The sequence below is a fragment of the Anser cygnoides genome, chromosome 13 (assembly GCF_040182565.1).
Source record: "Anser cygnoides isolate HZ-2024a breed goose chromosome 13, Taihu_goose_T2T_genome, whole genome shotgun sequence".
Classification (NCBI taxonomy): Eukaryota; Metazoa; Chordata; class Aves; order Anseriformes; family Anatidae; genus Anser; species Anser cygnoides.
In genome coordinates this window covers 9,630,449-9,648,762 of record NC_089885.1, presented here as the reverse complement: position 1 = coordinate 9,648,762, position 18,314 = coordinate 9,630,449, and the positions used below count along the sequence as shown (strand labels likewise).

At 37.0% G+C, this 18,314-nt stretch overlaps 1 protein-coding gene across 6 annotated transcripts in view; it reads right to left on the bottom strand.

The window, feature by feature from the left end:
* LOC106037701 (uncharacterized) overlaps nt 1–18,314 on the bottom strand; it is a 479,206-nt gene that overhangs the window by 224,327 nt on the left and 236,565 nt on the right. For 4 of the 6 annotated variants that reach the window (XR_010834890.1, XR_001208175.3, XR_007169571.2 and 1 more), the window contains one exon: nt 8,563–8,647. The gene's annotated coding sequence lies outside the window, so the exon portion shown is untranslated. Of the gene's footprint in view, nt 1–2,075; nt 2,167–7,844; nt 7,951–8,562; nt 8,648–18,314 lie in introns of those variants that run through there. The other 2 variants (XR_007169570.2, XR_010834894.1) reach the window with 2 other exon arrangements.

Genomic DNA, 18,314 nt, shown 5'->3' with positions numbered 1-18,314 from the left:
CACATTCAACAAATTTAAAGAAATAACCTTCAATCCAACCCTTTAAGGTGTTCTTGGGTAAACTCCATGTGACCTATTGAAAAGCTCAATACACAGGAAGATTTAGGAAGACAATTACAGAAGATGATTTGCTGGATTAGGCCAGTGATCATAGATGGAACTGAGCTTCAGTCACAGAGATCAGTAATGGAGTTTATAAAACCAGGGCAAAACCTATACAATAGAATCATATGTCTGCAGGTAATCCCCGCTGTCATATAAATTAGCTGAAGGCTGGTTTGTTGTTGGAAGTACGAGGGCTTTTAACAGCTTTGAATGACGTTTTCTTTTATAATCCCCATTTGTATGCCTGTACAATTCTATTCTTGCTCTTCCTGTAAATGGCCAATGACTTTCTTGAATAGTGCTGAGAACTTTGCTTCAGCAGTTGGAAACTACCTGTGTAAGGCTTATATAGAAAGCACAGGGGCCTCATACTCCAGCTGTAACAAATATTTTAGAAACTATGCCAAAAAAAGAATTGCACAGGAAAAGTGTGTGTTGTGCTGCTTATTACCAATATTTAGGTTTTTATTGTTCGTTTTGCTTTTATATAGTTTTCTTTGGCAAAGGTGTTTGTTACTGTTTCCTTCCTTCACATACATAGCATGCTGAACATATTCTGAAATGGCTTCTCTTTATATCTTTTTTTTATGGCAAGATAACAACTATTTCATTAAAAACCTTCTATTTCAGCACTCAGAAAATCTCAGAAAATACTGTGGAAAATAAGTATGTGCCAACATCGCTATGATTTTTAAAGGTATTAAATATCTATTTCTTTTCTCCTTATGCTCTTTTTATTGCTGCCATGACCCTGAGGAATGCCAAATTGCCCTCTTGGACTGCTATGAAAACTGGAATCAGACACCTAACAGCTTTCCTCTGAACTGCAGGACTCTCAAATTTCAAGGATGTCTCTTTTCTCTGTCTCTTTTTCCATCTCTGCTGGAGACATGAGAGAAAACTTCAACATACAACTGTGAATCACTGAAAATCCTTCTGGTACATAGACTGCTGCAGTTCAGTGGTTTTTCTTAGGAAATATTCCTGTTACGTTCTCTGTGCATCAGTGTCTGTCCTCTATTTTTATCTTTTTTTTTTCTTTTTCATAAAAGGCAAAAGGTGAAGTCAATCATAACATAAGTCCCTTAAAACAAAAAAAGAACAACTCCTCTCTTTCTTCAGCTGTAGTTGCAGGACTGCTGCATGTAGAACTGACACAACATCGAGGTGAGGAAATCACTCCTGCACTATACAAAGTAGGTAAAATCAGTCTGGCCTGACCTCTCTAAAAACAAAAACAACTTATTAAATTGCTGTTACTGCTATCAATTCACAGGTCCAATTGTACAAGGATAATGGCCCTTTAGTTGTATCAGTAGTCATCTCAGAAACAACAGCCTGAGTAGTTTTCTGTATATTTTTTCCTGGTGGTACTTAATTGCCAAAATATTAGGTGGTTCAAGTAAATCAAACAGTGAATCATTGAGACAACGGAAATCTATGACTCATTCACAGAAATTTTAGCCCTGCTTGTGTTAACATGAACAGCCATCTCTTGGCCTAGAGCCAGGATGACTTCACACAGGTAAGTAAAAATAGAGACAGATTTCTTGCATTTACAGTAAAATATGATGGCTCATCTAGGACACTGGCTCAGCAACAGCCACAGCTACAGGATTACCCTTCCAGGATTACAACACAATAATGTTCAGTCATTATGTATGAGGTGGATGTGGGAACTTGCCTCCCATACTTCCCTCTGCAGTGCATCAGCCATACCACATACTTGACAAGAGCTGCTCAACTTGAAGACCAGCAGGATGCTCTGCCTGGGGGACAGTGCAAGGCCATCATTATAGCTGGATGACCCACAGAGCTTGTAACAGAAATATTCAAGTCTCTCTGGACTAGCAAAGAAGTTATGAATATGAAAAAGAAAAGGCTGCTTCAGTTGTTAGGACAAGATAGTAAAATAGAAACAAACAAAAAACCCACAGGCGCCTCTATGCTTCTAAACGCTGTCAACTTACCACTTCCTACATCCAATTCTAAACCAGGTCTCAGACCGTGCAGAGATGCTCACCAGTTCAGTAAGTCTCCAAAGGATGTTCCTTGCCACGTCTAGTATCAGAAGGGACAGAATACTACACATGAGGTCCTAAGAAGGACAGTTGCTGTTTGATGAAAAGAAGTTGATAAAGTGTTGTTTGTCTTGAAGTGTCTGAACACATACATATGTATATCCATGCACATACATCCTTTGAAATAAAAAGATTCAATTTTATAAGCTTCCTACTTGAAGTCATAGCTTTAGCCAATTGCTCTTGTGAAATAAGGTCTAAAGGTTGGTAATAATCAACATTTATGAAGACTGCTCTCTTTGCTCCCATGTCATGTCTTGGCCTGTTAGGATAAGAGCTGTTGTTGCTTTGGAACACGTACTTTGGAAACCTATTCAACCACTTTGTCAAATCCCTTCCAATCTTTTGGTTCTGGACGATTTCACTCCAGTGGCTTGTCACAATATATTACTTGTTTCTAACCAGACAGACTGAAAAATACTTTTCACCAATACATTCTGGCAATGCATCCTGTTTTCACAGCTTCTCACAGCTGTAGTTTAAATCATAAGGTGCCAGGTACCTGACAGGCAGCCATGATGCCACAGACACATGAAAATACACTGTGAGGAACTACGCAAAAAGCTGAAGACAATTTATGAGTCTTGGACACCGTACTTGGATTTTCATTGTGGGTGGCCTTCACTACTGCCTTTGCTAACAAGGAGTAACAACACACACAAAATAAGTGTGTGTCTAAATTCACTCCTCTATGATATCCTTCTAAATTATTTAGTCCCTGTTTGGAAAACAATCTGTTTCTAAATTTTTTAGAGAAAGGAGCCTGCTTGCCAAAGGGGAAAAAACATGACTAAAGCAAACTGAAGAAAATACTAAGCTATGCAATACTCTCATTGTGCTATAAAATGAAAACTAATTTTCATGAAAGTTACGATGCAAATCATGTAAATCTCCCTTTACTCCTCACAAGAAGTGAGGAGTCAGGCTAAGCACCAACAGCAAACTCAGATCTTTTCTGTGCAAAAAATCTAATTCATTTCTGAAATGGACCATAAGGGTCTTCGCTACACTGGGCCTTGAGTCCTAAATGTCCCAGGATCAGGATACATGACACATTATTATTACAGAGCATAAACATGGTATTATATTAATTTTGTAAAATGTATTAATTTGTCCTTACTATGCATAGACTTCTTGCTCTATTTACCAAGCAATTACCAAGCTCTAAATCTTCACTATGCCTCCTAACACTCACTTATCAATGGTTGTCATTAGGTGCATAATAATGTTTTAGACAGGCTCTCAGTGTCCTCCCTTCTCATTCTCTCCTTGGGAAAACATGCAACATCCACTCAAAGCTTGGTTAACTGGTTAAAATATACTTTCTAATAAGCCTATGATTTTAGTGAGGCTAGTTAAATACAAAGGAAAAAACTATCTTAGCTCATGTATTAATCAAACAATCAAACTGCACTTCAGTCTGAAGGCATTTCTTGAGATGTGGAGGAAATAAGTTTTTATGTCAATTATTTTAAGGTTTTGCCTCATATCTCATACCTCTCTGTACAAATCTCATCTAATTTTTATGCTGTCACCCTTACAACAACAATTTCAACATACAGGGACACTCAGTTCCACACTTGCAGACTCCTGACCACAGGGGCCAATTTGCATTATCTGGGAAGCAAATGTGATCACCATGCAGAAAGCCTTAGAGAGGCAAGTATACTTTTACCAGGAGAACCAGTAACACTTTTCTCCATTGCAGATGATACAATGGCCACAAAACTGCACCCTTTCAGTGTTCCTCGGGGCAACAGAATATAAATCAGTCCCTTAAGAGAAAAACATCACTGACAAAGGAATATTTATATATTTGGTTTCTATAAAGTGCCAGAATTTTACCCTAATTTCCCCTCAGTCTGATATAGGACATATGTCTACATAATCTATCAGACATCTTTGTTCCCACCCCTCAGTGTTTAGGGCTTCAATAAGGTTGTAATCCCTGAGAATCCCTGAGAAGCAGAGGGTAGCTTTCCTGAGCACTGCACTTTCAAAGAGCACTGGGACTATACAAGTCTGTTACCTTCATCACCTCAGACTAAACTGCTAGTAAGATAAACATTAAACTCCGTTACAGCTCTTATTTTCTGAATGAGGCTTAGAGACCTTTGCAGATTTGTCCATATGAGTGAATAGAAATGGGCACTAATGTAGAAATCAGTGATATAGTTTTCTGTTTGTGGCATGCAGGCACACTGCTGTTCTCACTGCCTATTTCTCTCATTTCCAGCCTTCTCAGCACATGCTGTTCCAATACTACTACTTAAAATCAGCTCCATGGAGAAACCTCTGAAGTCCTTTGCTTGTCAGCCAGTAACCAAACACAAAGCTTACATTTCTTACAGGTCCTACCCGTTGATGCAATTGCACAAGTTTGCCGCTTGCAGTGCCAGCCCTGATCACCCACAGAGCTGACACAATGAGCCAGTGGCTTAGCAGCTGCACCTGGCGGGTACGGCTGAAGAGCTGAAATTATGAAACTAAGCTTGGGATGGCTGACTTGCAGAACTACATCAACGGAGCAGAAGGACAGCTGATAACTGGGGAATAAGAGAGCATATTGCCCTGTTCACTAAACACACTACTGTGTAAAACACTAAGCAAACTGGACATGCTAAAAATTCTCCTCTTTTTGCTGTTTTAATGTTACAAATGGGCCCTGATTATCATTGTTTATGCTGAGGTAGCCCTATGGTCACCAATCATAACAAAGGATGCATTGCATTGGGGTGGTAATTCATACTACAAAAAGATTTTCCTGTCCCAAACATATCTGAAGAGGGCAACAACAATTTGATTAGGCTGGGGGAAAAGTGTCAAATTCCATTACAAACAACCTCCCTTGAAATTACACTATGTATAATAAAAATAAAAATGAAAAAATAGGAGTGATTTGTGTTAAGTTCTCATTGCTTAGACAGTTGCTTTCAAACTATGATAGAAAAAAATCAGTCTCAAGATCATGTACACTTTACAGAAAAGCTCTGTTCTCCATAAAATTGCACAGTTAATTCAAAACACCTCATTTACAAGCAATAGGCAACCTGAATATTTATCCATATTCTGATGAGAGAGGCTAGGGTTTTGTCTTTACTTCATTTTCTTCAGAAACGGACATAATTTCTTCTTAAAAATCTGACTGGAACCTTCAAACATCTGCAGGAAAGCTCCTTACTAATACAGATTCTGACTTATGTTCTCCAATGATAGCTGTCATGGGTTTTCCAAAAGATTAAACCTTCAGTGTTACGTTAAAAGTAGAGTAAAATGAACTCATTTAGAAGTGCAGAGTGAGAATATGGTAATTTAAATTAAAAAAAGAAAGGATAAAATAAAAAAAAATCCACTTCCCAGTTTGCCACTATGACCTAAGACATCACTCTACTTTGTGTTTATGATAACTTCAGTGACTTTCATTTCAAATCACAGTTTATCCAGAGCTGAAATATCAGGAACTGGTGGGCAGTCAAACTCTGAAGAGCATAATCTTGTAACACCACAGTATTGTGAAACTTAGACTACAGGCATGGATCCAGAATACAATAATTAAGGGTTTGCTTCCATCACAACCCCCCTGGAAGAGAAAATCTAGGTTCTTAGTGGGAACAAGTGACCAATTGTTTATGGTTAAATCCTTCAGATCTTCTACTCGAGTGCAGAGTAAAACAATTATTTAGCAGGCTCCTCAGGATACAGGATCAAGGGGAATTTATGTGTTATAGATCCCGAATTGTTTTACAAGACACAGGCAAGCATAAACACCTTTATTTGACAGAAGTGATTGAAACACAAAATTTAGGTTATATATACCCCAGGTAAAATGATAGCAGAGACAAGAACCAATTGCCCACCTCTAACACTGCCTGCTCAAATAAACTCGTATTACCTGTTTGTACTTACTCAGGACAAACTGGGACCAATAGAAAACTGCCAGAGTACCTAGCATGCTTTGCTCTGTAGTAAGTGCCCTATTCCTGCAGGACAGCCTGGGCAATTATTGCTTAAGAGTTGCTTTTGTGCTGAGGGTTGACATTTGCAAGAAAAGTCACAGCTGCCAAAGGAAGAGTAACGATGCAGCCTTGTGGTAAACATAATGAACCAACCAAAAAAAAAAAAAAAAAGGGAGAAGAGGAAGAATAGCTCCTCAAGAGCACCACTGGAAAAGCTGGCCATTGCTTCCAGATTTGCAGTTTCCCTGAATTTCAGACAGGTTATTCATTAAAAATATTTACCTGGCAAGTTCTGGCATTTTTCTTTAAGATCTATGTTGCTTGAAAATATTACTGACACTTTTCCCCCCGCCCCCCCGAGTAAAATACTGATTTTCAGGTAAACTTGCCTATGTCAAGGCTAAAAAGGAAAAGATGAATTACAAATAAAACTCAGGTCCTTCATTTTTTTCGATATAAAATATAACATTAAAAGTCTTTTTAAGTCAGGCTATTCTTCCATTTTTCTCTGACTAAAAATTAGACAAATTTTCTCAGCCAACAGAAAAATGGAAGAATGTTTCTGCTTTGTCTGTTAAAAGGAGAAACATTTCTCTGAGGCATGCCAAATATTATAGACTCCGATGCAATCTTCCTGAGAAGTTTGGCCTACTCAGGTTAAATTCTATATTCACACACTTCTGTGAAATGATGACTTTTGCTCCTCCTTTTCCTAGAGCTTCTATATAAAACTATATTTTACTTTTTGAAAAAACAAGAGCAGGAAAGTTATTTCATGAGGCAGAATATTTGGCTAGATATTTGAGCACAGGAAGGAGTCCCATTGAGTATTTTATTTACCAATGATTTTCCTTTTTGGCAGTCTGTAAGACACAACCTATTTCATTATACTGAGAGCACTATAAGATAACCCATTAACAAAGCCCACCCACATACACACACTTATACATACACACACTTTGTATATACTGAGTAGTTCATTTGCTTTCAGTTGTATCTTTCCACATTACAACCTTGACCAATCAAGGGATCCCAAGCCTGTCAACAAATCCTAGTCTATTCGAAGTGTATAATTCAGTGATTGGCAAATAATAATAGGAACTACCATTCTGGATAGATTAGGGAGATGATGTATGTGTTGTAGAATATCAGGTTCTTAACCCTAGGTTACTGCTCCACGAAGGTGACTCCTCAAGTTCTCAGTTGAAAAGTAACCAGTATACGTTACCATGTGACACAACCGAAAATAACTGAGACAACATGCCAGATTAGTTGCTAACATTGGACAGTCTCTTCAGAGCTACAACCAAGATGATTACAGAACAAACAGGTATTTTTTGAGCTAAGACAGATAAAATTTTCAAAGAAAACAACAAGAACACAAAGAAAATGTTCAACAAAAGTTGGTAAATATTTTCATACATAGGACTTCTGATGATGATGGTCCCCTTTCCAGTCTTGTATATACCAATGTTCAAACCCAACAGAATATTAACATGCAGCTACATACATTCAGGGAAGATAACGACAGTGCTGATGAAGTGGATGACAGTGAGAAGTTAGGTCCATGGTTGGAGTATGTTTGAAAGCAGACGGATAATAGAAAAGAATAGCAGTAAATTGCAATATAAGTTCTAGCAGTAGCCTTGTCAGATTCAGGCCATTTCCTTTTATTTCAGTATACTGTTAAAACTCCCTTTAGCAAGAATATAAACATGAAATTTTAAATAATAGTTGCTGAGCTGTTGTATCCTGATCAGAGACAGCTAGCAAGGCTCCCAAAGGTTAGAATCCATGTATGATAAGAGCTGAGGGAAAGAAAAAGTTTCTGTTCATTTCTGTTTCTTTCAAACAGAATGGAGCTTTTTTTCCCAGCATGACTTGGTGGAAACTTAATCTCTCTTGATTTGATTACTACTTTGATTTCACTATGGACGGGATCCTCCTGTCAGAGAAGTCAAAAGAAATTTCCACTGTGACAGTAATGGGCTTTATCTTGTTCATTTGAGATCATGCCTTTGAGTCAGGGGGTGTTCCAGTTTTTGTTAAACAAAATTAACACTGCCTTTTCTTTTTTTTTTTTTCTTTTAAATACATGTTCCACAGAATAGTTTCAGTCTCATTGATTCAAACTGCTAAGTACTGACTTGTGTGCAAAAATAGCACTTATTCAACAGACGGGAAAAGTATTTAATTTTCTTCTAATCAAAATTAATAAAGATTCTAATCATTTCATTGAAACAATAGAGACAATGGACTCATTTTCCTTCCATTTTTTTTCCTAAGTACTCCTCCAACACACACACACACATTTATTCTAATAGGAATTTAGGAATTTCATTCTTGAAATACATAACTGACAACCTTCTGTGAGCCCCTTCAATGGCAATCATATTACAGGATTAGTACTGCAGTCTTACCTTTGCTGTCTTGTCTTTTCTTCAGAACCATCAGCATACATGACTTGTACTGTACTGGCCAACAAGTTGTGTCACCAACTGCACTCTGCAGAAATAAAAAAATAAATATAAAAAAAAAAAATAAAACTTTGGAGCTGTGATAATATACTTTTCTCTTCCTACACCTTCCCAAACTATGTAATAGCATTGCCATTTTACCCGTTAGAAGTTTTACTATTTCATGATTAAACCTAAGGTGAAAGATAAGCAGGGGAAAAAAAAAAAAAAAATCAAATTTCTCCTTAGCCTGTAAGATCTAGTGTTTTAGGTGCCATCATATAGTACTTGCTTATATAAACTAATGATGGCTGAGGTCAAAATTTCTGCATTGTAATACAAATTGCATTTCTCTCAGCCACCTGGAGTTTGTTTGCTCTTTCCTTCTGCTAATAGCTTACCAGTTCAGTCTGATACTTTTAAATTTCTCAAATCCCACAGCTGCAGCTTCCAAATTCAAAATTCATTTTGACCTACAATGGTAGGATTTCAATTGTATGCCCTCATTAACACACTTTCAAAGTTGAAAATCACAGCTGTGACCATACAGAAAACAAAGGACAACTGGAGGTTATAATCCAAGAGAAAAAATTTTCGGAACACTACCTTGCAGTGAACAAATGCCTGGCTGCAAAGCACCTGAGAATATTTCCCTCAGAAAAAAAAACATCTTTCTCCTATGGAAAATTGTTATAACTGTTATGTTGAGGGAGTAAAAAGCATTGACAATTTTTGGTGCAATGAACAAGAGTAAGGGAGATATTTATTGTAGATTGAAGCGCCCCCAGGTATCCTCCAACTCCAGAACTGTATAAGTAATGGTGTGGTAGGATGAGTAAACAAACCAGATATGGTAGACCTACTTCTGTCTGATCTTTATTTTACAGTAGTTTGTATTTTCCAAGATATTCTGCACATCAGGTTATCAAAGGATATTTTTATTAGTTTTTAAATTTCAGCTTTACATTATTATTCCTTATATCAACTCCAGCATGTGTTTTTACTCAGAGCATCAGCCTTCATCTATATTCTGTTTATGTTCTGACAAGACTAGGGATATTGCTTTCTCTTACTTTTGTGTTTGATTATTAGACTTACATGACTTACACTGATATTTATCAGCAAAGCCAGAGAAGCCACTCTGCCTTTTGTTAGGCATCTGCATTACTGTTTTATATACTGGCTTACAGGTAATAGGACATTAGGACTCCAGCACGCTGTTCACTGTATTTGATCAAATTTGTTTGCAAATAGAAATATTTCATTCAAGCTGCATTAAAATAAATCACCTCCAGAGATCTGCAGATAGTGTATTACACATGAGGAAGTTTTATGTATATATTAGTAGTTACACAGTTCTTTCAGGTATTCATTTGACTTAATACTTTCCAATTAAGTCCACACCTCTTCCTTATCATTAACTGACACCACCACCACCCCGAGTTCCCCTTCCCCCTCAAAAAATAAAAATAAAAAATGAACAAACAAAACAAAAAAAATAGATTACAGAAAAGACTGAGCATTTTCAGGCAATATCACCATTGTTTTCCTTTCCAGACCAATGGTATCTCACACTTCGCATCTTCCTCCCAGCTAAGCTTTACAAAATAGCTACTTCAGAGGAAGTCAAATTAAGTGATTAGTGCTGTTCTACCTCCACAAAGTAGATCAAAAATATGAATAATAAAAGCTGCTGTTAACGTTTCCATGTGAGGTTACTACCAAGGATGAGCAGTGCCTGAAACAGGTATGCAGGGAGTTATTCTACACTTGCTCATTCATTTGGAAAATATTAATGAAATTAATTTGAAAACAGTTTTTAAAACAGAAAAAAAATGTTGATTTTCTTTTAGTCTGGAAGCAACTGGCAACATAGTGTATCATCTGCACTATTTGTAACACCTGGCATTATCTCCTAAAGCTATAAAAAGAGAGCTTCTTGTACAACTGGGAAAGGAGGCAATTTACTGAAATTAGGTAATTCACCACTTGGGAAAAAGTGCTCTGTGCTCTCCTTGGAAAATCCACTGTCTCTCTAAGGAAAGGTAAGGGCATTCTTTGCCTTGTGTTGCTCATTAGCCAAATTGCAGACACAGCTATTCATCCGGTGAAATTTAAGAACAGCTAAACTAGATCTCACAGCTCTGTGCTGTATCTTCTGGTATGCTGTTTCCTACTGTAATTAATACTAGGCATTTCAAAGGAAGGTAGGAGAGCCCCAAGTGACAATGTAGTGGATGATGTGTTAGAGTCCTGCCCATAAAGAAGAAGAAAAGAATCTCCAGACCAGTAGCATGAGGGTTTCACAGCTAGTGACAAACCTCTATCTAAGTAAGTGGAATAACACTTTTTGTTGTTGTTTTCTTGCATTTTGTTTTCTGCCAAAGCTGATCTTTTTGCAGGAAAATTTGCTGTTTTAAAGTTTCAGTGGTATATGAAGAGCTATTTACAATAGTTTCTTTGTCAGAGATTGCTTCTAAACTCCATCTGTTTCTCTTCAATTGTGGCTTCTTTCCAGCAGGCACAGCCCCAGTACACTCAGAGAAAAAGGGAGAGGGGTATGCAGAGCTGCCCTCTCCCTTCTCTCCCACCTCCATACCAAACCAGTTGGTATAGGTGGGCCCACAGTGTGGGACTGCAGCCAAGGAAGCTCTACCCCCCCCCACCCCCTTTTTTTTTCTGAGGATTGTGCCATGCCAAAACATCTCTGCAGATTCAGAAAGAGCAGTACATCTGGGTAACAGCCAGGGATGCTGCAAGCTGCCAGCACTGAGGGCAAGAGAGGGACAGAGAAGACTTACTGGGGAGGCTTAAAACCATCCAAGCTTTCCCAAAGAAATCTAAGCTCAGTTTTGAGCTCCAGCTTTCTGTTACTGACATCACCAACATGTACTTTTATTTGACCTGGATGTTTCCAGCACTCCTCAGCTTCCTTTCAGACTCTTATTTTTAAATAACGCCCCTGAATATCATGAGTTTTCTGGCCAGGACAAGCCTGTCCTTTTTTTGTTTCAAGAAGTCCAGGTCTGTTCTGCAAGTGTTCTTCTTCCTACTTCACTCTAAATATAAAACTTGAATTAATTCTGAAAAAAATTACAGAACCTTTTCTTTTTAGCAGCCTGCCACATTACCATAATTCTTACATTTTTCTGACTTAATGGTAACAGCAAGTACTACAACTGCATGATCTTCCCAAGAAGCAAAATCTGTTAAGTGCTAATTTATTGGTTAGCCATCACTAACACCTTTGTTAGAGAGGCAAAGTCAATACCACTTTTCACGATGAGCACTACCTCCATGATCAGTTATGTCCCTGTGCCAACCTCCTGACTGAATTAAAAGGCAATGTGAAGACAAGCGAAGAGCAGTGGATGGTACAATTTTCACTCATGGCATGAAGCTTTCAAATATTGTCAGCTTAGTATCACAAACAATGTAATTTGATTTACAACAGAAGAAGCATTCTTACATGGAAGTTTTGCATTTATTATAATTGATTTTGCTGACAACCTTGCTGAAACCGTGCTTCCCAGGTATAGAAGAGCAAAATAACTGTCATGACACGGTACTGGACATAAATATTTTTATGTTTTAAGTAAAAATAATCTGATTGCAAAATGTCCACCATATAGAGCACCATATATATATATATACGCACACACACACACATTCCAAACATGGAATCCACTCAAAATTATGATTCTTATGTCTTTCTTCCACATTAAGCATAATTCCTTCTGTACCTTGGTCTGAGTTTAAACTTTATATTCATATTTAATAACCATATGCAGCCAGTTTAGGTATCCTATATCCTGTGGCATACCATTTGACTTTTCAGTGCCAGCATGAACGAATATCTTTTGGAAGACTTAAAAATCTAAACTCTCTCATAACTTAAATATTTTCAACATTCACCTGCAGTTCATTTAAGTTTGGAGGGTGCAACAGATTTTGACAGAGAGATGCTAGCAGATCTCTAAAAGGCAAGCAAAATGAGTATCATTTATTTCCCTTAAGACTGCAGCAAAACCTAAATGCTTCCACTTAGAGCAAAATGATCTGGTCTGAATTTTAAGAACTCCAATTTACCTTTGCTATGCTTCATGCCTGTACAGCTCCAGAGTTATGGATGAAACTAGCCTGAGACTTAATCCCAAGGGTTTACTTCTGTCTCCTCCCAAGCATATGAGTCCTTGAATGCCTCACTCCCTCAATCAGACTGGATTTACCTTTCTAGCCTAGTGGGAATGATAGACCCTAAGCTCCCAATCTTTTGACAGACTGACTAAACCATCTCCAGTTATATATAACAAGGGGAAAGAAATTAAGGCTTCACAGATTAGTGAGCTTGATTTGACAATTCCCATAGGAATTGGGAACTACTTTGTATATAGATTCCATATTTTAAGTGTTGGATATCTTAATGTGTCTCCTAGTGTTTGACCTCCTTCTTCAGAAATAAATGATGTGTAATTCATGAAGAGAACCAGGTGTAGTTCTACTCAGTCTTATTCTCTGTAAATTTTTAAAGCCTTGGGGTCTGGCAAACTCCATCCTAGAGTGTGTAAAGAGCTGACACCTTTAAAACTTTGTCACAGGTGGACACAGTACAAAGAAGAAGAAAAGAGACTAAAGATACCATCTATCTACAAAACTGGTAAAGTGAAGCACTGGAATAGGTGTCTTGAAAAGAGTATGTAGTAGCCAGTTTGAAGGTCTTCAGGCATAGATTTCTGATCTCTACTAGTATATAGACTTCTACTGAGACTTTTAGCAAAAGTTGGTGTACAATGTGTCTCCCTCCCATTTAGATTTCCTGATGATCTCAAATAAATATAGTGTGATTGCACATTGCCATCTTCCTCCCAGAAACAATGTTCAGACCCTCTGACAAATGGACTATCACATTACTCAATTAAAATACAGAAGTTGTCATCTTCTAGTCAACCAATTTTGTATGGCATGTAGGTATTTAATATCTTTAAGAGCATTCAACAGCTTAAGCTTATCAGAAGTCTGCCAACAGGTCAAAGACATATTAGAATAAAGTCATATACACAATGAGAATCAGAGCACTTCATTTCTTTATGAAAAGAAGTTTAAAAAAAACTGTTTTCCCCTATTAAAGAAAGGAAACAAGACTTCTGTGTATCCTCAGCCACTTCTGACTCCTCCTTGCAGTTTGAAGCAACAGCCACAAACACTGCTTCGGACTCACAAAGGCTTTATACCATCAGAAGTACAGATCCACTCTGCTCCCACTAACTCCTTGCTAAAACAAACTCCCTCTCTTGGCTAACATAACTTTTATACTTCGTTACAAAATTTTTAAGAGACTGAATCATTTTCTGTTTAAAATAAGGAAAATACTTTCAACACCGATCAATGGCCAAAAATTTAATTTGATTTGGAGTCAGTTGAAACTTGCATTACATTTCACATGCAAAGGCCTAGGATTGAAGTTTTCTGTAATTAGAAGTGTTTCTGGGTAACAAGGTCAAGATCTGGATGAAAGTTAGTTTATTTTTTTTTTTAATTTTTATGTTTTTACAGCTGGAGTAAATAACAAAAATAAAGGCATTCCCTCCCAATACCTCATTTGTTTTCATCTCAAATAGGAAAAGGCATTGTCTTTCAGACTATAAAAGCCTCTCTTCTACTTCATGGTTTATATGGGAGATGACGAAGAATCAGATTTTTAACAGAATCTGTAGCCCTGTGAACCACCTGGTGGAAATTACACATGAGTTCACATATATTTTGATCCTCTTTGAAAGGTACAGAAGAAGAGAGGAGTCCTTGACATCCAATCTGGCCAGGCATTGACAAAGCCTAAGGCCTGCCAGTCCAGGACTCATTCACAAAAACATTTCCCAAACCCTGTGATGCTGCAAGATACAGGAACCTAAAGGGCTACTCCAGACTGCCCTAACTCAGACAAGCCTCCTCAGTCATATTTGCAACCTCATTTAACTATTTCTCACAGACTTGGAGTCCTCTGTAAAATTTTAGGCTGTTATGCACTCAGGAAAACAAACAAACAAAAAACAGATTTTGATTTAACTTTTAAAATAATGTTCTATTCTAGAAACGTTCTATTTTCTTGTCCTAGCACATCTGCTTTTGTGATACTTTTCAAGGCCCACAGGGTGTTGTAACAGTGATGGATATTTACATGTGCACTGCATTTGTCTGCCATTAATAACAAATGACATTTATAGCAATGGTAACGCACAGTGGCCTCTGCTTCCTTTCTAAACAATTTAAAGAAACCTCTTTTCAGAAAGCTAACAAAAAACAGAAACAAAAAGGAAAGTTATAGCACGCAAAGTTCAGTTCACAGGTAAGCTAGTCAACACATCATACCCAGAAGGATGTCTCCCCCCGCCCCCCCCCCCCCCCCCCCCGCCTTAAAAAAACAACAGAATAAGATAATTAATTATAACAGACAAGCCAATGAATGCAGTTGTGTCTGGACTTCTGGAACAAAATTTATACAGCATGTCACAAAACCTTACTGTAAAATATAAATCCAGGACTTGTCTTGAATGCAGCACAGGTAAGGGAAGCAAACAGTGAGTAATAACAGCAGTCCAGCAAGCAGGTGAGGGATACTGAATGAGAAACAATAGCATAGAATACTACAGACCGTAGGTGTTAGGGTTGAGAATCATTGTTACACTCTTGATCCTTTCTCTTCACGGTTTTCTGAATACTGATTACACAGCTCAATTTTAAGGGCACAGTTTCAGATTATGGAGCATTGTAGGCCTATCTTCCCTAGATATTGAGTAAAGTGACTCATGAATTTCTCATTAGAATGATTTTCCATATAAACATTTGTTTTGTTTTACAAAATAAAAATGTACAGAAAGTTTATTTTACCCTAAATATCCTTTACTCTACATATATGAGAAGGTTGCAAACTGCAAAGAGTGGTGGTGAAAAGGATCCAAGATCATGATAGTACCAGGCAAAAACTCAGTGCATAGAGACAAAAATATGTTAAACAGAAGCATAGAATAGGTATCAATGTCTGGTATTCAAAACTGAATTAAACAATAACCGGGAGAATAATTTTATGTTGTCAATGGCATGAATTATATTTAATGTTTATGTACAGCAGGGTAGTGTCATTACACATTTTCTCTCCATTCAGTAAGCAATAAAAGTTGTTTGGTTGAATGGGTGTCTGAGTATATGCTAATAATTGTTAAGACATTCTGGCTGAAAGTTTGACAGAATGGTACAGCCTTTGAAAATGTTAAATTACAGCAATATCAGAAAAGAAGTCCTGGGGAGAAGAAATGAACTCAAATTCATATCTCCATAAGGGAAGGTCAGAAGCATGATCTGAGGTACAATTCTAAGCCCTAGTAAAATCTACTTGAAAAGGAGACATTATGTATGCTCTAAAATAAAAATAATATATATATTTTTTTTCAAAGAGGAAAAGGAGGAAAAGGAAGGAAAAAAAAAAAGAAAAAGAAAGAAGAAAGAGAAAAGAGGAAAAAACAGAAAGAAAAAGCTTCAAAGTTCCTGGAGTATTAGATAGGAGATTATCTAAATAGGAGACAGAAAGATACAGGGAACCAGGCCCTATTCAACTGCTCACAAAAGTACTTGTCGCATGCAAAAAGTGACCTAGCTGGGTTGTATGTGCCATGCACGATGCACTTCAAAAGGCCTTGCAAGAACAGGAGATAAAAAGACAAGGGCATACCAGCATTTTCAACTTTATACAGAACTTTAAAATTCCCGTTTAAACATACTTTGAGGTAGGAATTAGCTTGCTTTTACTGTACATTTGTTTCAGTAAAAGTCCTTATTTTTTCCTTGTATCAATATGCCTAACTACAGCGTTTAGAAAAATGACAAAATTCAACTGTTTGCAATAATCAATATTTCATATCAATGTTGTGTGGTTTAAATTACTAAAAAAGGTCAATTTCCACTAGATACCAGTATTATTTCCCTGGGAAAAAAAAAAAAAGTGATGACTTGCTTTCCAAAGCTTCCTCATGCTGATTTCACTTGGAAAGGAATCTCTCTTCATTCCCTCATGCAGAACAAGGTAAACAGCTGGACAAACATTCTAGTCCTATTTGGACAAAATACCCAATGGAAATCATAGGGGGTCTTTTTTTGTTTGTTTGTGGTGCAGATAGTCTCTGTCTAACTGCTAGTCCTGGGGGACAGACATCAACAATTCCCCAGCCAGCCACCACAGCTGACAGCAGCTGGGGGACAGCTAGTTATAAGAGAAAAATGTTGGGATAGGCACCATACCTGAAAGAGCAAGCATGGGTCTGCTTCACAGGAGGAGAAATAAATGTCCAGACAGCTTTCTTACTCAGCCACATATATTTTTTCATGCAGCTTTGTCCATGTTCAACTAAAAAGCAGTATTAAAGTTTTATGAAAATATTGAAAATTTAATGTCAAAACAAAGCATTAAAATAGAGATGAATGAATGTACATATAAAAACTTTGTGGCCTTATATATGTAACATAGTAGAAAGAGATCTCTGAGTGTGTCGCAGACTACAGCTACAATATTCCTCACCAACATTTCATAGAAATGGTTACTTTTGATATAACATGATATGCCTTGGAAAGTCCAACCAGTTATGCCTGTGGTGGAGTCTTTGCTGAGAACAATAATACAGACTGGAATTTGAAGACTGGGGATCTTTATTCATTTATTTATTTTTAACTCAGTGATGACTGGGTTCCCAGTCCTGTATGTCCTTTAAAAATATTTGTAAATTGGAATTGTATCAGTGAATGCTTTTATCTTTGCTTGGACAATTCAGAAAGGCAATGTGTGACATATCTTAGTTTTTGAGAGAAAGATAAAGATATTTGTCTTATTTGAGCCTTTTTTGCACTTTTTCAGAGGCAAAAGATTTATAAATAAACTCTTTGTTGTGTCAAAACTCTCTAAAAAGCTTTCATTCTATTTTAGGTACTAAAGTCTTGCAGTGATGCTGTTAAACAATAAAGCAAACTTTTATATTTACCTCATTGTAATCCCGGCAGAATCTGTACAAGGCTGTGCAAACAGACCTATTTTAAGTATCATCATCAAATTCTACAAGAAACTAAAACACAGGTGTTACCACCTTTTACCAAGGGTGAAAATCCCTATTAAAAATATATAAGAAAAATGGTTAAATAATCAAGAAGTTCATAAATCTACTTGCGCGTGTTTTCCTAAAATTATAGTTGCAGGAAAAAAAAGCCCACTCTCTATTTTTACACAGACCAAAGCTGCAACTTGCCATTAGCATAGTCAAATACCAGCAGACTGAACTAACAGAATGGACCAGCTTAACCAGCTGCTTGACATTGATCTTCTTCTTGTTAACTAATTTGAACCCTTGTCTCTTCATTTGGCTTTCATCTTTAATTTTGGATAAAATTCATTTGCAAGCATCTTGTTCCTGATGCATATTTCACCATACAATGTAATTAAAAATCTGACCAATTCACTGCCTGTTCTCAGGACGGACAAGAATATACTTATGCATTGTACTTTGCTGTTTCCCTTCCCACTGCAATGGAAAGGGACCTTATTCAAAACCTACAGAAACCCAAATCAATGGCTAATTCATATGACAATAATATAAATGATCATTTATTATTTCAGCCTACTTGTTTTATATTCAGTATCTTCTGTAAATGATTTAGAGTTGATTATATCAGAACAGTCA